The sequence below is a fragment of the Fistularia commersonii genome, chromosome 24 (assembly GCF_037954325.1).
Source record: "Fistularia commersonii isolate RoL2024-O1a breed Wild chromosome 24, RoL_Fcom_v1.0, whole genome shotgun sequence".
Taxonomy (NCBI): Eukaryota; Metazoa; Chordata; class Actinopteri; order Syngnathiformes; family Fistulariidae; genus Fistularia; species Fistularia commersonii.
The window spans coordinates 9,711,834-9,724,523 of record NC_141307.1 but is presented as its reverse complement, the minus strand read 5'-3'; the positions used below and the strand labels follow the sequence as shown (position 1 = coordinate 9,724,523).

At 55.6% G+C, this 12,690-nt stretch overlaps 12 non-coding genes across 12 annotated transcripts; all 12 read left to right on the top strand.

Annotated features, from left to right (window-relative positions):
* Window positions 1-652: 652 nt before the first annotated feature.
* On the top strand, window positions 653-771 carry LOC147220407 (5S ribosomal RNA). The gene has a single exon (XR_015108285.1). It is a non-coding gene; the product is annotated as a 5S ribosomal RNA (ribosomal RNA).
* A 790-nt stretch (window positions 772-1,561) lies between these two features.
* Window positions 1,562-1,752, top strand: LOC147220406 (U2 spliceosomal RNA). Its single transcript, XR_015108091.1, has one exon. It is a non-coding gene; the product is annotated as a U2 spliceosomal RNA (small nuclear RNA).
* Window positions 1,753-2,380: 628 nt separating this feature from the next.
* On the top strand, window positions 2,381-2,544 carry LOC147220405 (U1 spliceosomal RNA). The gene has a single exon (XR_015108603.1). It is a non-coding gene; the product is annotated as a U1 spliceosomal RNA (small nuclear RNA).
* A 1,190-nt stretch (window positions 2,545-3,734) lies between these two features.
* Window positions 3,735-3,853, top strand: LOC147220404 (5S ribosomal RNA). The gene has a single exon (XR_015108430.1). It is a non-coding gene; the product is annotated as a 5S ribosomal RNA (ribosomal RNA).
* Window positions 3,854-4,652: 799 nt separating this feature from the next.
* Window positions 4,653-4,843, top strand: LOC147220403 (U2 spliceosomal RNA). The gene has a single exon (XR_015108069.1). It is a non-coding gene; the product is annotated as a U2 spliceosomal RNA (small nuclear RNA).
* A 632-nt stretch (window positions 4,844-5,475) lies between these two features.
* LOC147220402 (U1 spliceosomal RNA) lies at window positions 5,476-5,639 on the top strand. The gene has a single exon (XR_015108175.1). It is a non-coding gene; the product is annotated as a U1 spliceosomal RNA (small nuclear RNA).
* A 1,205-nt stretch (window positions 5,640-6,844) lies between these two features.
* LOC147220401 (5S ribosomal RNA) lies at window positions 6,845-6,963 on the top strand. The gene has a single exon (XR_015108284.1). It is a non-coding gene; the product is annotated as a 5S ribosomal RNA (ribosomal RNA).
* Window positions 6,964-7,762: 799 nt separating this feature from the next.
* Window positions 7,763-7,953, top strand: LOC147220400 (U2 spliceosomal RNA). The gene has a single exon (XR_015108166.1). It is a non-coding gene; the product is annotated as a U2 spliceosomal RNA (small nuclear RNA).
* Window positions 7,954-8,570: 617 nt separating this feature from the next.
* Window positions 8,571-8,734, top strand: LOC147220399 (U1 spliceosomal RNA). The gene has a single exon (XR_015108592.1). It is a non-coding gene; the product is annotated as a U1 spliceosomal RNA (small nuclear RNA).
* Window positions 8,735-9,929: 1,195 nt separating this feature from the next.
* LOC147220398 (5S ribosomal RNA) lies at window positions 9,930-10,048 on the top strand. Its single transcript, XR_015108283.1, has one exon. It is a non-coding gene; the product is annotated as a 5S ribosomal RNA (ribosomal RNA).
* A 799-nt stretch (window positions 10,049-10,847) lies between these two features.
* On the top strand, window positions 10,848-11,038 carry LOC147220397 (U2 spliceosomal RNA). Its single transcript, XR_015108123.1, has one exon. It is a non-coding gene; the product is annotated as a U2 spliceosomal RNA (small nuclear RNA).
* A 617-nt stretch (window positions 11,039-11,655) lies between these two features.
* LOC147220396 (U1 spliceosomal RNA) lies at window positions 11,656-11,819 on the top strand. The gene has a single exon (XR_015108581.1). It is a non-coding gene; the product is annotated as a U1 spliceosomal RNA (small nuclear RNA).
* The last annotated feature ends 871 nt before the right edge of the window (window positions 11,820-12,690 follow it).

Below are 12,690 nucleotides of genomic sequence, written 5' to 3'. Positions count from 1 at the left end.
TTTACTTTGATGCGCCACGTGACCGGGCAGATGCGGAAGATGCATCGGCCATGTTGTTTCTTGTAAAGCAGGAACGTCGGCCTCCACCGGGACCTCCGTCTCCGGGGCGATGGGGGCGATCTTCTCTGGTACCGTCTTACAGCACACCGCACGCACCACTGTCTCCCAGCTAGCATACATGTCCTGCACCAGTGTAACACACTTCTCTGCCGCTCCAGACTTCCTCATAGGATACCAGAGCTCCTCTCTTGGCAACCTGTCGTAGGCCTTTTCTAGGTGTACAAAAAGGCAATGCGGCTCCCGCCGGCCCCCTCTGTACTTGTCTATGAGCATTCTGGGCGCAAATACTGCATCTGTGGTACTCGTCCTTTTTTTCCATGTGTATTTTATTTATTTTTCTCTTTCTCTTGTCATGAAGTGTCCCGCCGTGCATACCAGTCCTGGTATGGCCTTTGGCAGCTCCCCCTTTACCTTAGGCTGCAGCCGAAGGTAAAGAGTGTCTGATGATGTTCGGTTCGAGTAGCCTTGGGCGCCACTGGCTGTAATCATGGCGACTAAAGAGAAGGAGCTCCTGACAGATGTGGAGATGACTGGAGGTGGAAAAGACAGAGGACGGCTGCTTATAAAGAGCCCTTCCGCGCGGACCTCTCTCGTTTACGGCCATACCACCCTGAACACGCCCGATCTCGTCTGATCTCGGAAGCTAAGCAGGGTCGGGCCTGGTTAGTACTTGGATGGGAGACCGCCTGGGAATACCAGGTGCCGTAAGCTTTTTCATGGTCGTCCTCTCTGTCCCCAGCAGGGGGTGCTGTCTCTCAAGAGCGCCAACATTTCACACACGGACACACGCCGCTCATTCCCTTGTGTCTGTCCCACCGGAGTCACCGTGAAGCCCGGCGCCACACGCGCTCGCTCAGTCATAGCTCCCCGCCTTACCTTTCGGGTCACTTTCCGTTGTCTCGCCGCCTGCCTCCGTCCGTCGCTCGCCGCCTTTCTTCTCATCCCTGTACAGTGTTTCTCCATGTGCGCTGTATTTCTTTTTCTCTCGTTCGTGTCTCTCGCTGTTGAATAATCCAGCCGCTGACCTCCGTACCGCTGGCTCTCCTAGACACTTCCATGCCTCCACCTGTACGCTACGTCATCGGGACCCACTGCCTTTGAACTCCTCATCCTCTTCGATGCCCCCCTCGCTTCTTTTTACGCTGGTCTCTGCTCCTTTGCGGTCGCCAGTAGTCACCGCTTCTACCCCTGGCTCTCTTTCATTTTTCCCCATTCGTTCATCAGGTTCCGAGGAGTCTGCTTGTTGAAGTCCTGGGTTTACTTTGATGCGCCACGTGACCGGGCAGATGCGGAAGATGCATCGGCCATGTTGTTTCTTGTAAAGCAGGAACGTCGGCCTCCACCGGGACCTCCGTCTCCGGGGCGATGGGGGCGATGGGGGAGATGCGCCGTCGCTCCGGGCCGAGCGGCGGAGACGGGGTGGGGGTTGATTTGTGAATGAAGTCGTGAGTGAAGCTGACGGTGCGGGGGATGCGCTGGCGTCGAGCGAGGGCGCGGGGTTATCGCTTCTCGGCCTTTTGGCTAAGATCAAGTGTAGTATCTGTTCTTATCAGTTTAATATCTGATACGTCCCCTATCCGGGGACCAAATATTAAATTGATTTTTGGAACAGGGAGATGGAATAGGGGCTTGCTCCGTCCACTCCGCGCATCGACCCGGTATTGCAGTATCTCCGGGAACGGTGCACCCCCCGCTTTTGTGTCCGATGTCAAGGTTGCCGTGGCCTCCAACAACGTCATACGTAACCAACACACACGGGATCCAGATCTTGTCTGTGCTCTGCGTGACCAGCGACACTGTCCCCGTTGTTTCTGCCGGTAGGGAGCGGTAGATAGCGACACACGAGCGTGTCTGCCTGAAACCCTGTCCCTACCATTCGCCCCGTGCAGCCCGATAAAATCCCACTATGGACCAGAACTGAGCCTAAATGGATCGCATTTGAAAGGGATGGATTGCCCCCGATAGACTGTGTCAGACTGGGCTCAGGGGGAAGTTCTCCCGGCCGTAGAGCGGCAGAAACCCCTCGCGGCATCAAGAGGACGGACGGAACGTGTTCCGGTTGTCCTCTGACTTCTTCGTGAAAATTGAAGCGTCCGTGTCGTTTTCGGCGTCCCGGCCCGTCAGAACTCAGAGTTGACGGTTTTTTGACGGAGTGTGTGTGTGCGCGTGTGCGCGTGTGCGTGTGTGCGCGTGTACGTGTGTGTGTGCGCGCGCGCGAGAGGGATCGCGTGTGAGCTCCCGGAAGAGTCCGCGTGGGTTCCCCCCCGACTGAGAACGGCGTGCGTGTGAAAGCGGTCCGTGCGCGGGACGCGTGCGACTCATACTTACCTGGCAGGGGAGATACCATGATCAAGAAGGTGGTTCACCCAGGGCGAGGCTCAGCCATTGCACTGCGGCTGTGCTGACCCCTGCGAATTCCCCAAATGTGGGAATCTCGACTGCATAATTTCTGGTAGTGGGGGACTGCGTCCGCGCTCTCCCCTGTCGCGCTGTTCAAGAGCAAGTCTGTGTCGCTGGAGGCCGGGTTCACTGTTTATGGTCGCGCGCGCCCACCCTCCCTGGCCGGGCTGTGACCCAACCAGGGAGTTGTCGTTGCACATGGCAGGTGCACCGCGAAAGCGTGGATTTACGATCGTGCCAGAAAACAATCCAGAGTGTCCAAGTCCCTGAAATGCTCCTGCTTCTTGATCTCCACTCCCTGTAGCCTCACCGTTCCACCCGAGTTCCTCTCATCCCCACACATGTATGCTGTCTTGCTGCGACTAACTTTCGTTCCTCTCCTTTCCAGAGCATACCCCCACCTCTCTATAGTTTCACCGAGACACTTTACAGTTTATAGTGTATTTTGATTTCTAATTCTGCCTTTTATTATTTATTACTGTTATATTTTCTGGAACTCTGGCACAAGGAACAGTTTCCTTCGGGATTAATAAAGTTGTTCTTATCTTATCTTATCTTATCTTATCTTATCTCGACCTCCACCTGTTTTCTGCTCTCACTACAGATCACAACGGCATCTGCGAAGGTCACGGTCCGTGGAGACTCATGTCTACCCTCATCGGTCAGCCCGCCCGTGCGTCACCATTGCGAACAAGAAGGGGCTCAGGGCCCATCCCCGACGGAGTCCCGCTTCCACCTCGAACTTCTCTGGTACCGTCTTACAGCACACCGCACGCACCACTGTCTCCCAGCTAGCATACATGTCCTGCACCAGTGTAACACACTCATCTGCCGCTCCAGACTTCCTCATAGGATACCAGAGCTCCTCTCTTGGCAACCTGTCGTAGGCCTTTTCTAGGTGTACAAAAAGGCAATGCGGCTCCCGCCGGCCCCCTCTGTACTTGTCTATGAGCATTCTGGGCGCAAATACTGCATCTGTGGTACTCGTCCTTTTTTTCCATGTGTATTTTATTTATTTTTCTCTTTCTCTTGTCATGAAGTGTCCCGCCGTGCATACCAGTCCTGGTATGGCCTTTGGCAGCTCCCCCTTTACCTTAGGCTGCAGCCGAAGGTAAAGAGTGTCTGATGATGTTCGGTTCGAGTAGCCTTGGGCGCCACTGGCTGTAATCATGGCGACTAAAGAGAAGGAGCTCCTGACAGATGTGGAGATGACTGGAGGTGGAAAAGACAGAGGACGGCTGCTTATAAAGAGCCCTTCCGCGCGAGCCTCTCTCGTTTACGGCCATACCACCCTGAACACGCCCGATCTTGTCTGATCTCGGAAGCTAAGCAGGGTCGGGCCTGGTTAGTACTTGGATGGGAGACCGCCTGGGAATACCAGGTGCCGTAAGCTTTTTCATGGTCGTCCTCTCTGTCCCCAGCAGGGGGTGCTGTCTCTCAAGAGCGCCAACATTTCACACACGGACACACGCCGCTCATTCCCTTGTGTCTGTCCCACCGGAGTCACCGTGAAGCCCGGCGCCACACGCGCTCGCTCAGTCATAGCTCCCCGCCTTACCTTTCGGGTCACTTTCCGTTGTCTCGCCGCCTGCCTCCGTCCGTCGCTCGCCGCCTTTCTTCTCATCCCTGTACAGTGTTTCTCCATGTGCGCTGTATTTCTTTTTCTCTCGTTCGTGTCTCTCGCTGTTGAATAATCCAGCCGCTGACCTCCGTACCGCTGGCTCTCCTAGACACTTCCATGCCTCCACCTGTACGCTACGTCATCGGGACCCACTGCCTTTGAACTCCTCATCCTCTTCGATGCCCCCCTCGCTTCTTTTTACGCTGGTCTCTGCTCCTTTGCGGTCGCCAGTAGTCACCGCTTCTACCCCTGGCTCTCTTTCATTTTTCCCCATTCGTTCATCAGGTTCCGAGGAGTCTGCTTGTTGAAGTCCTGGGTTTACTTTGATGCGCCACGTGACCGGGCAGATGCGGAAGATGCATCGGCCATGTTGTTTCTTGTAAAGCAGGAACGTCGGCCTCCACCGGGACCTCCGTCTCCGGGGCGATGGGGGCGATGGGGGCGATGGGGGAGATGCGCCGTCGCTCCGGGCCGAGCGGCGGAGACGGGGTGGGGGTTGATTTGTGAATGAAGTCGTGAGTGAAGCTGACGGTGCGGGGGATGCGCTGGCGTCGAGCGAGGGCGCGGGGCTATCGCTTCTCGGCCTTTTGGCTAAGATCAAGTGTAGTATCTGTTCTTATCAGTTTAATATCTGATACGTCCCCTATCTGGGGACCAAATATTAAATTGATTTTTGGAACAGGGAGATGGAATAGGGGCTTGCTCCGTCCACTCCGCGCATCGACCCGGTATTGCAGTATCTCCGGGAACGGTGCACCCCCCGCTTTTGTGTCCGATGTCAAGGTTGCCGTGGCCTCCAACAACGTCATGCGTAACCAACACACACGGGATCCAGATCTTGTCTGTGCCCTGCGTGACCAGCGACACTGTCCCTGTTGTTTCTGCCGGTAGGGAGCGGTAGATAGCGACACACGAGCGTGTCTGCCTGAAACCCTGTCCCTACCATTCGCCCCGTGCAGCCCGATAAAATCCCACTATGGACCAGAACTGAGCCTAAATGGATCGCATTTGAAAGGGATGGATTGCCCCCGATAGACTGTGTCAGACTGGGCTCAGGGGGAAGTTCTCCCGGCCGTAGAGCGGCAGAAACCCCTCGCGGCATCAGGAGGACGGACGGAACGTGTTCCGGTTGTCCTCTGACTTCTTCGTGAAAATTGAAGCGTCCGTGTCGTTTTCGGCGTCCCGGCCCGTCAGAACTCAGAGTTGACGGTTTTTTGACGGAGTGTGTGTGTGCGCGTGTGCGCGTGTGCGTGTGTGCGCGTGTACGTGTGTGCGCGTGTACGCGCGCGCGAGAGGGATCGCGTGTGAGCTCCCGGAAGAGTCCGCGTGGGTTCCCCCCCGACTGAGAACGGCGTGCGTGTGAAAGCGGTCCGTGCGCGGGACGCGTGCGATTCATACTTACCTGGCAGGGGAGATACCATGATCAAGAAGGTGGTTCACCCAGGGCGAGGCTCAGCCATTGCACTGCGGCTGTGCTGATCCCTGCGAATTCCCCAAATGTGGGAATCTCGACTGCATAATTTCTGGTAGTGGGGGACTGCGTCCGCGCTCTCCCCTGTCGTGCTGTTCAAGAGCAAGTCTGTGTCGCTGGAGGCCGGGTTCACTGTTTATGGTCGCGTGCGCCCACCCTCCCTGGCCGGGCTGTGACCCAACCAGGGAGTTGTCGTTGCACATGGCAGGTGCACCGCGAAAGCGTGGATTTACGATCGGGCCAGAAAACAATCCAGAGTGTCCAAGTCCCTGAAATGCTCCTGCTTCTTGATCTCCACTCCCTGTAGCCTCACCGTTCCACCCGAGTTCCTCTCATCCCCACACATGTATGCTGTCTTGCTGCGACTAACTTTCGTTCCTCTCCTTTCCAGAGCATACCCCCACCTCTCTATAGTTTCACCGAGACACTTTACAGTTTATAGTTTATTTTGATTTCTAATTCTGCCTTTTATTATTTACTACTGTTATATTTTCTGGAACTCTGGCACAAGGAACAGTTTCCTTCGGGATTAATAAAGTTGTTCTTATCTTATCTTATCTTATCTTATCTTATCTTATCTTATCTTATCTCGACCTCCACCTGTTTTCTGCTCTCACTACAGATCACAACGGCATCTGCGAAGGTCACGGTCCGTGGAGATTCATGTCTACCCTCATCGGTCAGCCCGCCCGTGCGTCACCATTGCGAACAAGAAGGGGCTCAGGGCCCATCCCCGACGGAGTCCCGCTTCCACCTCGAACTTCTCTGGTACCGTCTTACAGCACACCGCACGCACCACTGTCTCCCAGCTAGCATACATGTCCTGCACCAGTGTAACACACTTCTCTGCCGCTCCAGACTTCCTCATAGGATACCAGAGCTCCTCTCTTGGCAACCTGTCGTAGGCCTTTTCTAGGTGTACAAAAAGGCAATGCGGCTCCCGCCGGCCCCCTCTGTACTTGTCTATGAGCATTCTGGGCGCAAATACTGCATCTGTGGTACTCGTCCTTTTTTTCCATGTGTATTTTATTTATTTTTCTCTTTCTCTTGTCATGAAGTGTCCCGCCGTGCATACCAGTCCTGGTATGGCCTTTGGCAGCTCCCCCTTTACCTTAGGCTGCAGCCGAAGGTAAAGAGTGTCTGATGATGTTCGGTTCGAGTAGCCTTGGGCGCCACTGGCTGTAATCATGGCGACTAAATAGAAGGAGCTCCTGACAGACGTGGAGATGACTGGAGGTGGAAAAGACAGAGGACGGCTGCTTATAAAGAGCCCTTCCGCGCGGGCCTCCCTCGTTTACGGCCATACCACCCTGAACACGCCCGATCTCGTCTGATCTCGGAAGCTAAGCAGGGTCGGGCCTGGTTAGTACTTGGATGGGAGACCGCCTGGGAATACCAGGTGCCGTAAGCTTTTTCATGGTCGTCCTCTCTGTCCCCAGCAGGGGGTGCTGTCTCTCAAGAGCGCCAACATTTCACACACGGACACACGCCGCTCATTCCCTTGTGTCTGTCCCACCGGAGTCACCGTGAAGCCCGGCGCCACACGCGCTCGCTCAGTCATAGTTCCCCGCCTTACCTTTCGGGTCACTTTCCGTTGTCTCGCCGCCTGCCTCCGTCCGTCGCTCGCCGCCTTTCTTCTCATCCCTGTACAGTGTTTCTCCATGTGCGCTGTATTTCTTTTTCTCTCGTTCGTGTCTCTCGCTGTTGAATAATCCAGCCGCTGACCTCCGTACCGCTGGCTCTCCTAGACACTTCCATGCCTCCACCTGTACGCTACGTCATCGGGACCCACTGCCTTTGAACTCCTCATCCTCTTCGATGCCCCCCTCGCTTCTTTTTACGCTGGTCTCTGCTCCTTTGCGGTCGCCAGTAGTCACCGCTTCTACCCCTGGCTCTCTTTCATTTTTCCCCATTCATTCATCAGGTTCCGAGGAGTCTGCTTGTTGAAGTCCTGGGTTTACTTTGATGCGCCACGTGACCGGGCAGATGCGGAAGATGCATCGGCCATGTTGTTTCTTGTAAAGCAGGAACGTCGGCCTCCACCGGGACCTCCGTCTCCGGGGCGATGGGGGCGATGGGGGCGATGGGGGAGATGCGCCGTCGCTCCGGGCCGAGCGGCGGAGACGGGGTGGGGGTTGATTTGTGAATGAAGTCGTGAGTGAAGCTGACGGTGCGGGGGATGCGCTGGCGTCGAGCGAGGGCGCGGGGCTATCGCTTCTCGGCCTTTTGGCTAAGATCAAGTGTAGTATCTGTTCTTATCAGTTTAATATCTGATAAGTCCCCTATCCGTGGACCAAATATTAAATTGATTTTTGGAACAGGGAGATGGAATAGGGGCTTGTTCCGTCCACTCCGCGCATCGACCCGGTACTGCAGTATCTCCGGGAACGGTGAACCCCCCGCTTTTGTGTCCGATGTCAAGGTTGCCGTGGCCTCCAACAACGTCATACACACGGGATCCAACACACACGGGATCCAGATCTTGTCTGTGCCCTGCGTGACCAGCGACACTGTCCCCGTTGTTTCTGCCGGTAGGGAGCGGTAGATAGCGACACACGAGCGTGTCTGCCTGAAACCCTGTCCCTACCATTCGCCCCGTGCAGCCCGATAAAATCCCACTATGGACCAGAACTGAGCCTAAATGGATCGCATTTGAAAGGGATGGATTGCCCCCGATAGACTGTGTCAGACTGGGCTCAGGGGGAAGTTCTCCCGGCCGTAGAGCGGCAGAAACCCCTCGCGGCATCAGGAGGACGGACGGAACGTGTTCCGGTTGTCCTCTGACTTCTTCGTGAAAATTGAAGCGTCCGTGTCCTTTTCGGCGTCCCGGCCCGTCAGAACTCAGAGTTGACGGTTTTTTGACGGAGTGTGTGTGTGCGCGTGTGCGTGTGTGTGTGTGTGCGCGCGCGCGCGCGAGAGGGATCGCGTGTGAGCTCCCGGAAGAGTTCGCGTGGGTTCCCCCCCGACTGAGAACGGCGTGCGTGTGAAAGCGGTCCGTGCGCGGGACGCGTGCGACTCATACTTACCTGGCAGGGGAGATACCATGATCAAGAAGGTGGTTCACCCAGGGCGAGGCTCAGCCATTGCACTGCGGCTGTGCTGACCCCTGCGAATTCCCCAAATGTGGGAATCTCGACTGCATAATTTCTGGTAGTGGGGGACTGCGTCCGCGCTCTCCCCTGTCGCGCTGTTCAAGAGCAAGTCTGTGTCGCTGGAGGCCGGGTTCACTGTTTATGGTCGCGCGCGCCCACCCTGCCTGGCCGGGCTGTGACCCAACCAGGGAGTTGTCGTTGCACATGGCAGGTGCACCGCGAAAGCGTGGATTTACGATCGGGCCAGAAAACAATCCAGAGTGTCCAAGTCCCTGAAATGCTCCTGCTTCTTGATCTCCACTCCCTGTAGTCTCACCGTTCCACCCGAGTTCCTCTCATCCCCACACATGTATGCTGTCTTGCTGCGACTAACTTTCGTTCCTCTCCTTTCCAGAGCATACCCCCACCTCTCTATAGTTTCACCGAGACACTTTACAGTTTATAGTTTATTTTGATTTCTAATTCTGCCTTTTATTATTTATTACTGTTATATTTTCTGGAACTCTGGCACAAGGAACAGTTTCCTTCGGGATTAATAAAGTTGTTCTTATCTTATCTTATCTTATCTTATCTTATCTTATCTCGACCTCCACCTGTTTTCTGCTCTCACTACAGATCACAACGGCATCTGCGAAGGTCACGGTCCGTGGAGATTCATGTCTACCCTCATCGGTCAGCCCGCCCGTGCGTCACCATTGCGAACAAGAAGGGGCTCAGGGCCCATCCCCGACGGAGTCCCGCTTCCACCTCGAACTTCTCTGGTACCGTCTTACAGCACACCGCACGCACCACTGTCTCCCAGCTAGCATACATGTCCTGCACCAGTGTAACACACTTCTCTGCCGCTCCAGACTTCCTCATAGGATACCAGAGCTCCTCTCTTGGCAACCTGTCGTAGGCCTTTTCTAGGTGTACAAAAAGGCAATGCGGCTCCCGCCGGCCCCCTCTGTACTTGTCTATGAGCATTCTGGGCGCAAATACTGCATCTGTGGTACTCGTCCTTTTTTTCCATGTGTATTTTATTTATTTTTCTCTTTCTCTTGTCATGAAGTGTCCCGCCGTGCATACCAGTCCTGGTATGGCCTTTGGCAGCTCCCCCTTTACCTTAGGCTGCAGCCGAAGGTAAAGAGTGTCTGATGATGTTCGGTTCGAGTAGCCTTGGGCGCCACTGGCTGTAATCATGGCGACTAAATAGAGGGAGCTCCTGACAGACGTGGAGATGACTGGAGGTGGAAAAGACAGAGGACGGCTGCTTATAAAGAGCCCTTCCGCGCGGGCCTCCCTCGTTTACGGCCATACCACCCTGAACACGCCCGATCTCGTCTGATCTCGGAAGCTAAGCAGGGTCGGGCCTGGTTAGTACTTGGATGGGAGACCGCCTGGGAATACCAGGTGCCGTAAGCTTTTTCATGGTCGTCCTCTCTGTCCCCAGCAGGGGGTGCTGTCTCTCAAGAGCGCCAACATTTCACACACGGACACACGCCGCTCATTCCCTTGTGTCTGTCCCACCGGAGTCACCGTGAAGCCCGGCGCCACACGCGCTCGCTCAGTCATAGTTCCCCGCCTTACCTTTCGGGTCACTTTCCGTTGTCTCGCCGCCTGCCTCCGTCCGTCGCTCGCCGCCTTTCTTCTCATCCCTGTACAGTGTTTCTCCATGTGCGCTGTATTTCTTTTTCTCTCGTTCGTGTCTCTCGCTGTTGAATAATCCAGCCGCTGACCTCCGTACCGCTGGCTCTCCTAGACACTTCCATGCCTCCACCTGTACGCTACGTCATCGGGACCCACTGCCTTTGAACTCCTCATCCTCTTCGATGCCCCCCTCGCTTCTTTTTACGCTGGTCTCTGCTCCTTTGCGGTCGCCAGTAGTCACCGCTTCTACCCCTGGCTCTCTTTCATTTTTCCCCATTCATTCATCAGGTTCCGAGGAGTCTGCTTGTTGAAGTCCTGGGTTTACTTTGATGCGCCACGTGACCGGGCAGATGCGGAAGATGCATCGGCCATGTTGTTTCTTGTAAAGCAGGAACGTCGGCCTCCACCGGGACCTCCGTCTCCGGGGCGATGGGGGCGATGGGGGCGATGGGGGAGATGCGCCGTCGCTCCGGGCCGAGCGGCGGAGACGGGGTGGGGGTTGATTTGTGAATGAAGTCGTGAGTGAAGCTGACGGTGCGGGGGATGCGCTGGCGTCGAGCGAGGGCGCGGGGCTATCGCTTCTCGGCCTTTTGGCTAAGATCAAGTGTAGTATCTGTTCTTATCAGTTTAATATCTGATACGTCCCCTATCCGGGGACCAAATATTAAATTGATTTTTGGAACAGGGAGATGGAATAGGGGCTTGCTCCGTCCACTCCGCGCATCGACCCGGTACTGCAGTATCTCCGGGAACGGTGCACCCCCCGCTTTTGTGTCCGATGTCAAGGTTGCCGTGGCCTCCAACAACGTCATACACACGGGATCCAACACACACGGGATCCAGATCTTGTCTGTGCCCTGCGTGACCAGCGACACTGTCCCCGTTGTTTCTGCCGGTAGGGAGCGGTAGATAGCGACACACGAGCGTGTCTGCCTGAAACCCTGTCCCTACCATTCGCCCCGTGCAGCCCGATAAAATCCCACTATGGACCAGAACTGAGCCTAAATGGATCGCATTTGAAAGGGATGGATTGCCCCCGATAGACTGTGTCAGACTGGGCTCAGGGGGAAGTTCTCCCGGCCGTAGAGCGGCAGAAACCCCTCGCGGCATCAGGAGGACGGACGGAACGTGTTCCGGTTGTCCTCTGACTTCTTCGTGAAAATTGAAGCGTCCGTGTCGTTTTCGGCGTCCCGGCCCGTCAGAACTCAGAGTTGACGGTTTTTTGACGGAGTGTGTGTGTGCGCGTGTGCGTGTGTGCGTGTGTGCGCGCGCGCGCGCGAGAGGGATCGCGTGTGAGCTCCCGGAAGAGTTCGCGTGGGTTCCCCCCCGACTGAGAACGGCGTGCGTGTGAAAGCGGTCCGTGCGCGGGACGCGTGCGACTCATACTTACCTGGCAGGGGAGATACCATGATCAAGAAGGTGGTTCACCCAGGGCGAGGCTCAGCCATTGCACTGCGGCTGTGCTGACCCCTGCGAATTCCCCAAATGTGGGAATCTCGACTGCATAATTTCTGGTAGTGGGGGACTGCGTCCGCGCTCTCCCCTGTCGCGCTGTTCAAGAGCAAGTCTGTGTCGCTGGAGGCCGGGTTCACTGTTTATGGTCGCGCGCGCCCACCCTGCCTGGCCGGGCTGTGACCCAACCAGGGAGTTGTCGTTGCACATGGCAGGTGCACCGCGAAAGCGTGGATTTACGATCGGGCCAGAAAACAATCCAGAGTGTCCAAGTCCCTGAAATGCTCCTGCTTCTTGATCTCCACTCCCTGTAGTCTCACCGTTCCACCCGAGTTCCTCTCATCCCCACACATGTATGCTGTCTTGCTGCGACTAACTTTCGTTCCTCTCCTTTCCAGAGCATACCCCCACCTCTCTATAGTTTCACCGAGACACTTTACAGTTTATAGTTTATTTTGATTTCTAATTCTGCCTTTTATTATTTATTACTGTTATATTTTCTGGAACTCTGGCACAAGGAACAGTTTCCTTCGGGATTAATAAAGTTGTTCTTATCTTATCTTATCTTATCTTATCTTATCTTATCTCGACCTCCACCTGTTTTCTGCTCTCACTACAGATCACAACGGCATCTGCGAAGGTCACGGTCCGTGGAGATTCATGTCTACCCTCATCGGTCAGCCCGCCCGTGCGTCACCATTGCGAACAAGAAGGGGCTCAGGGCCCATCCCCGACGGAGTCCCGCTTCCACCTCGAACTTCTCTGGTACCGTCTTACAGCACACCGCACGCACCACTGTCTCCCAGCTAGCATACATGTCCTGCACCAGTGTAACACACTTCTCTGCCGCTCCAGACTTCCTCATAGGATACCAGAGCTCCTCTCTTGGCAACCTGTCGTAGGCCTTTTCTAGGTGTACAAAAAGGCAATGCGGCTCCCGCCGGCCCCCTCTGTACTTGTCTATG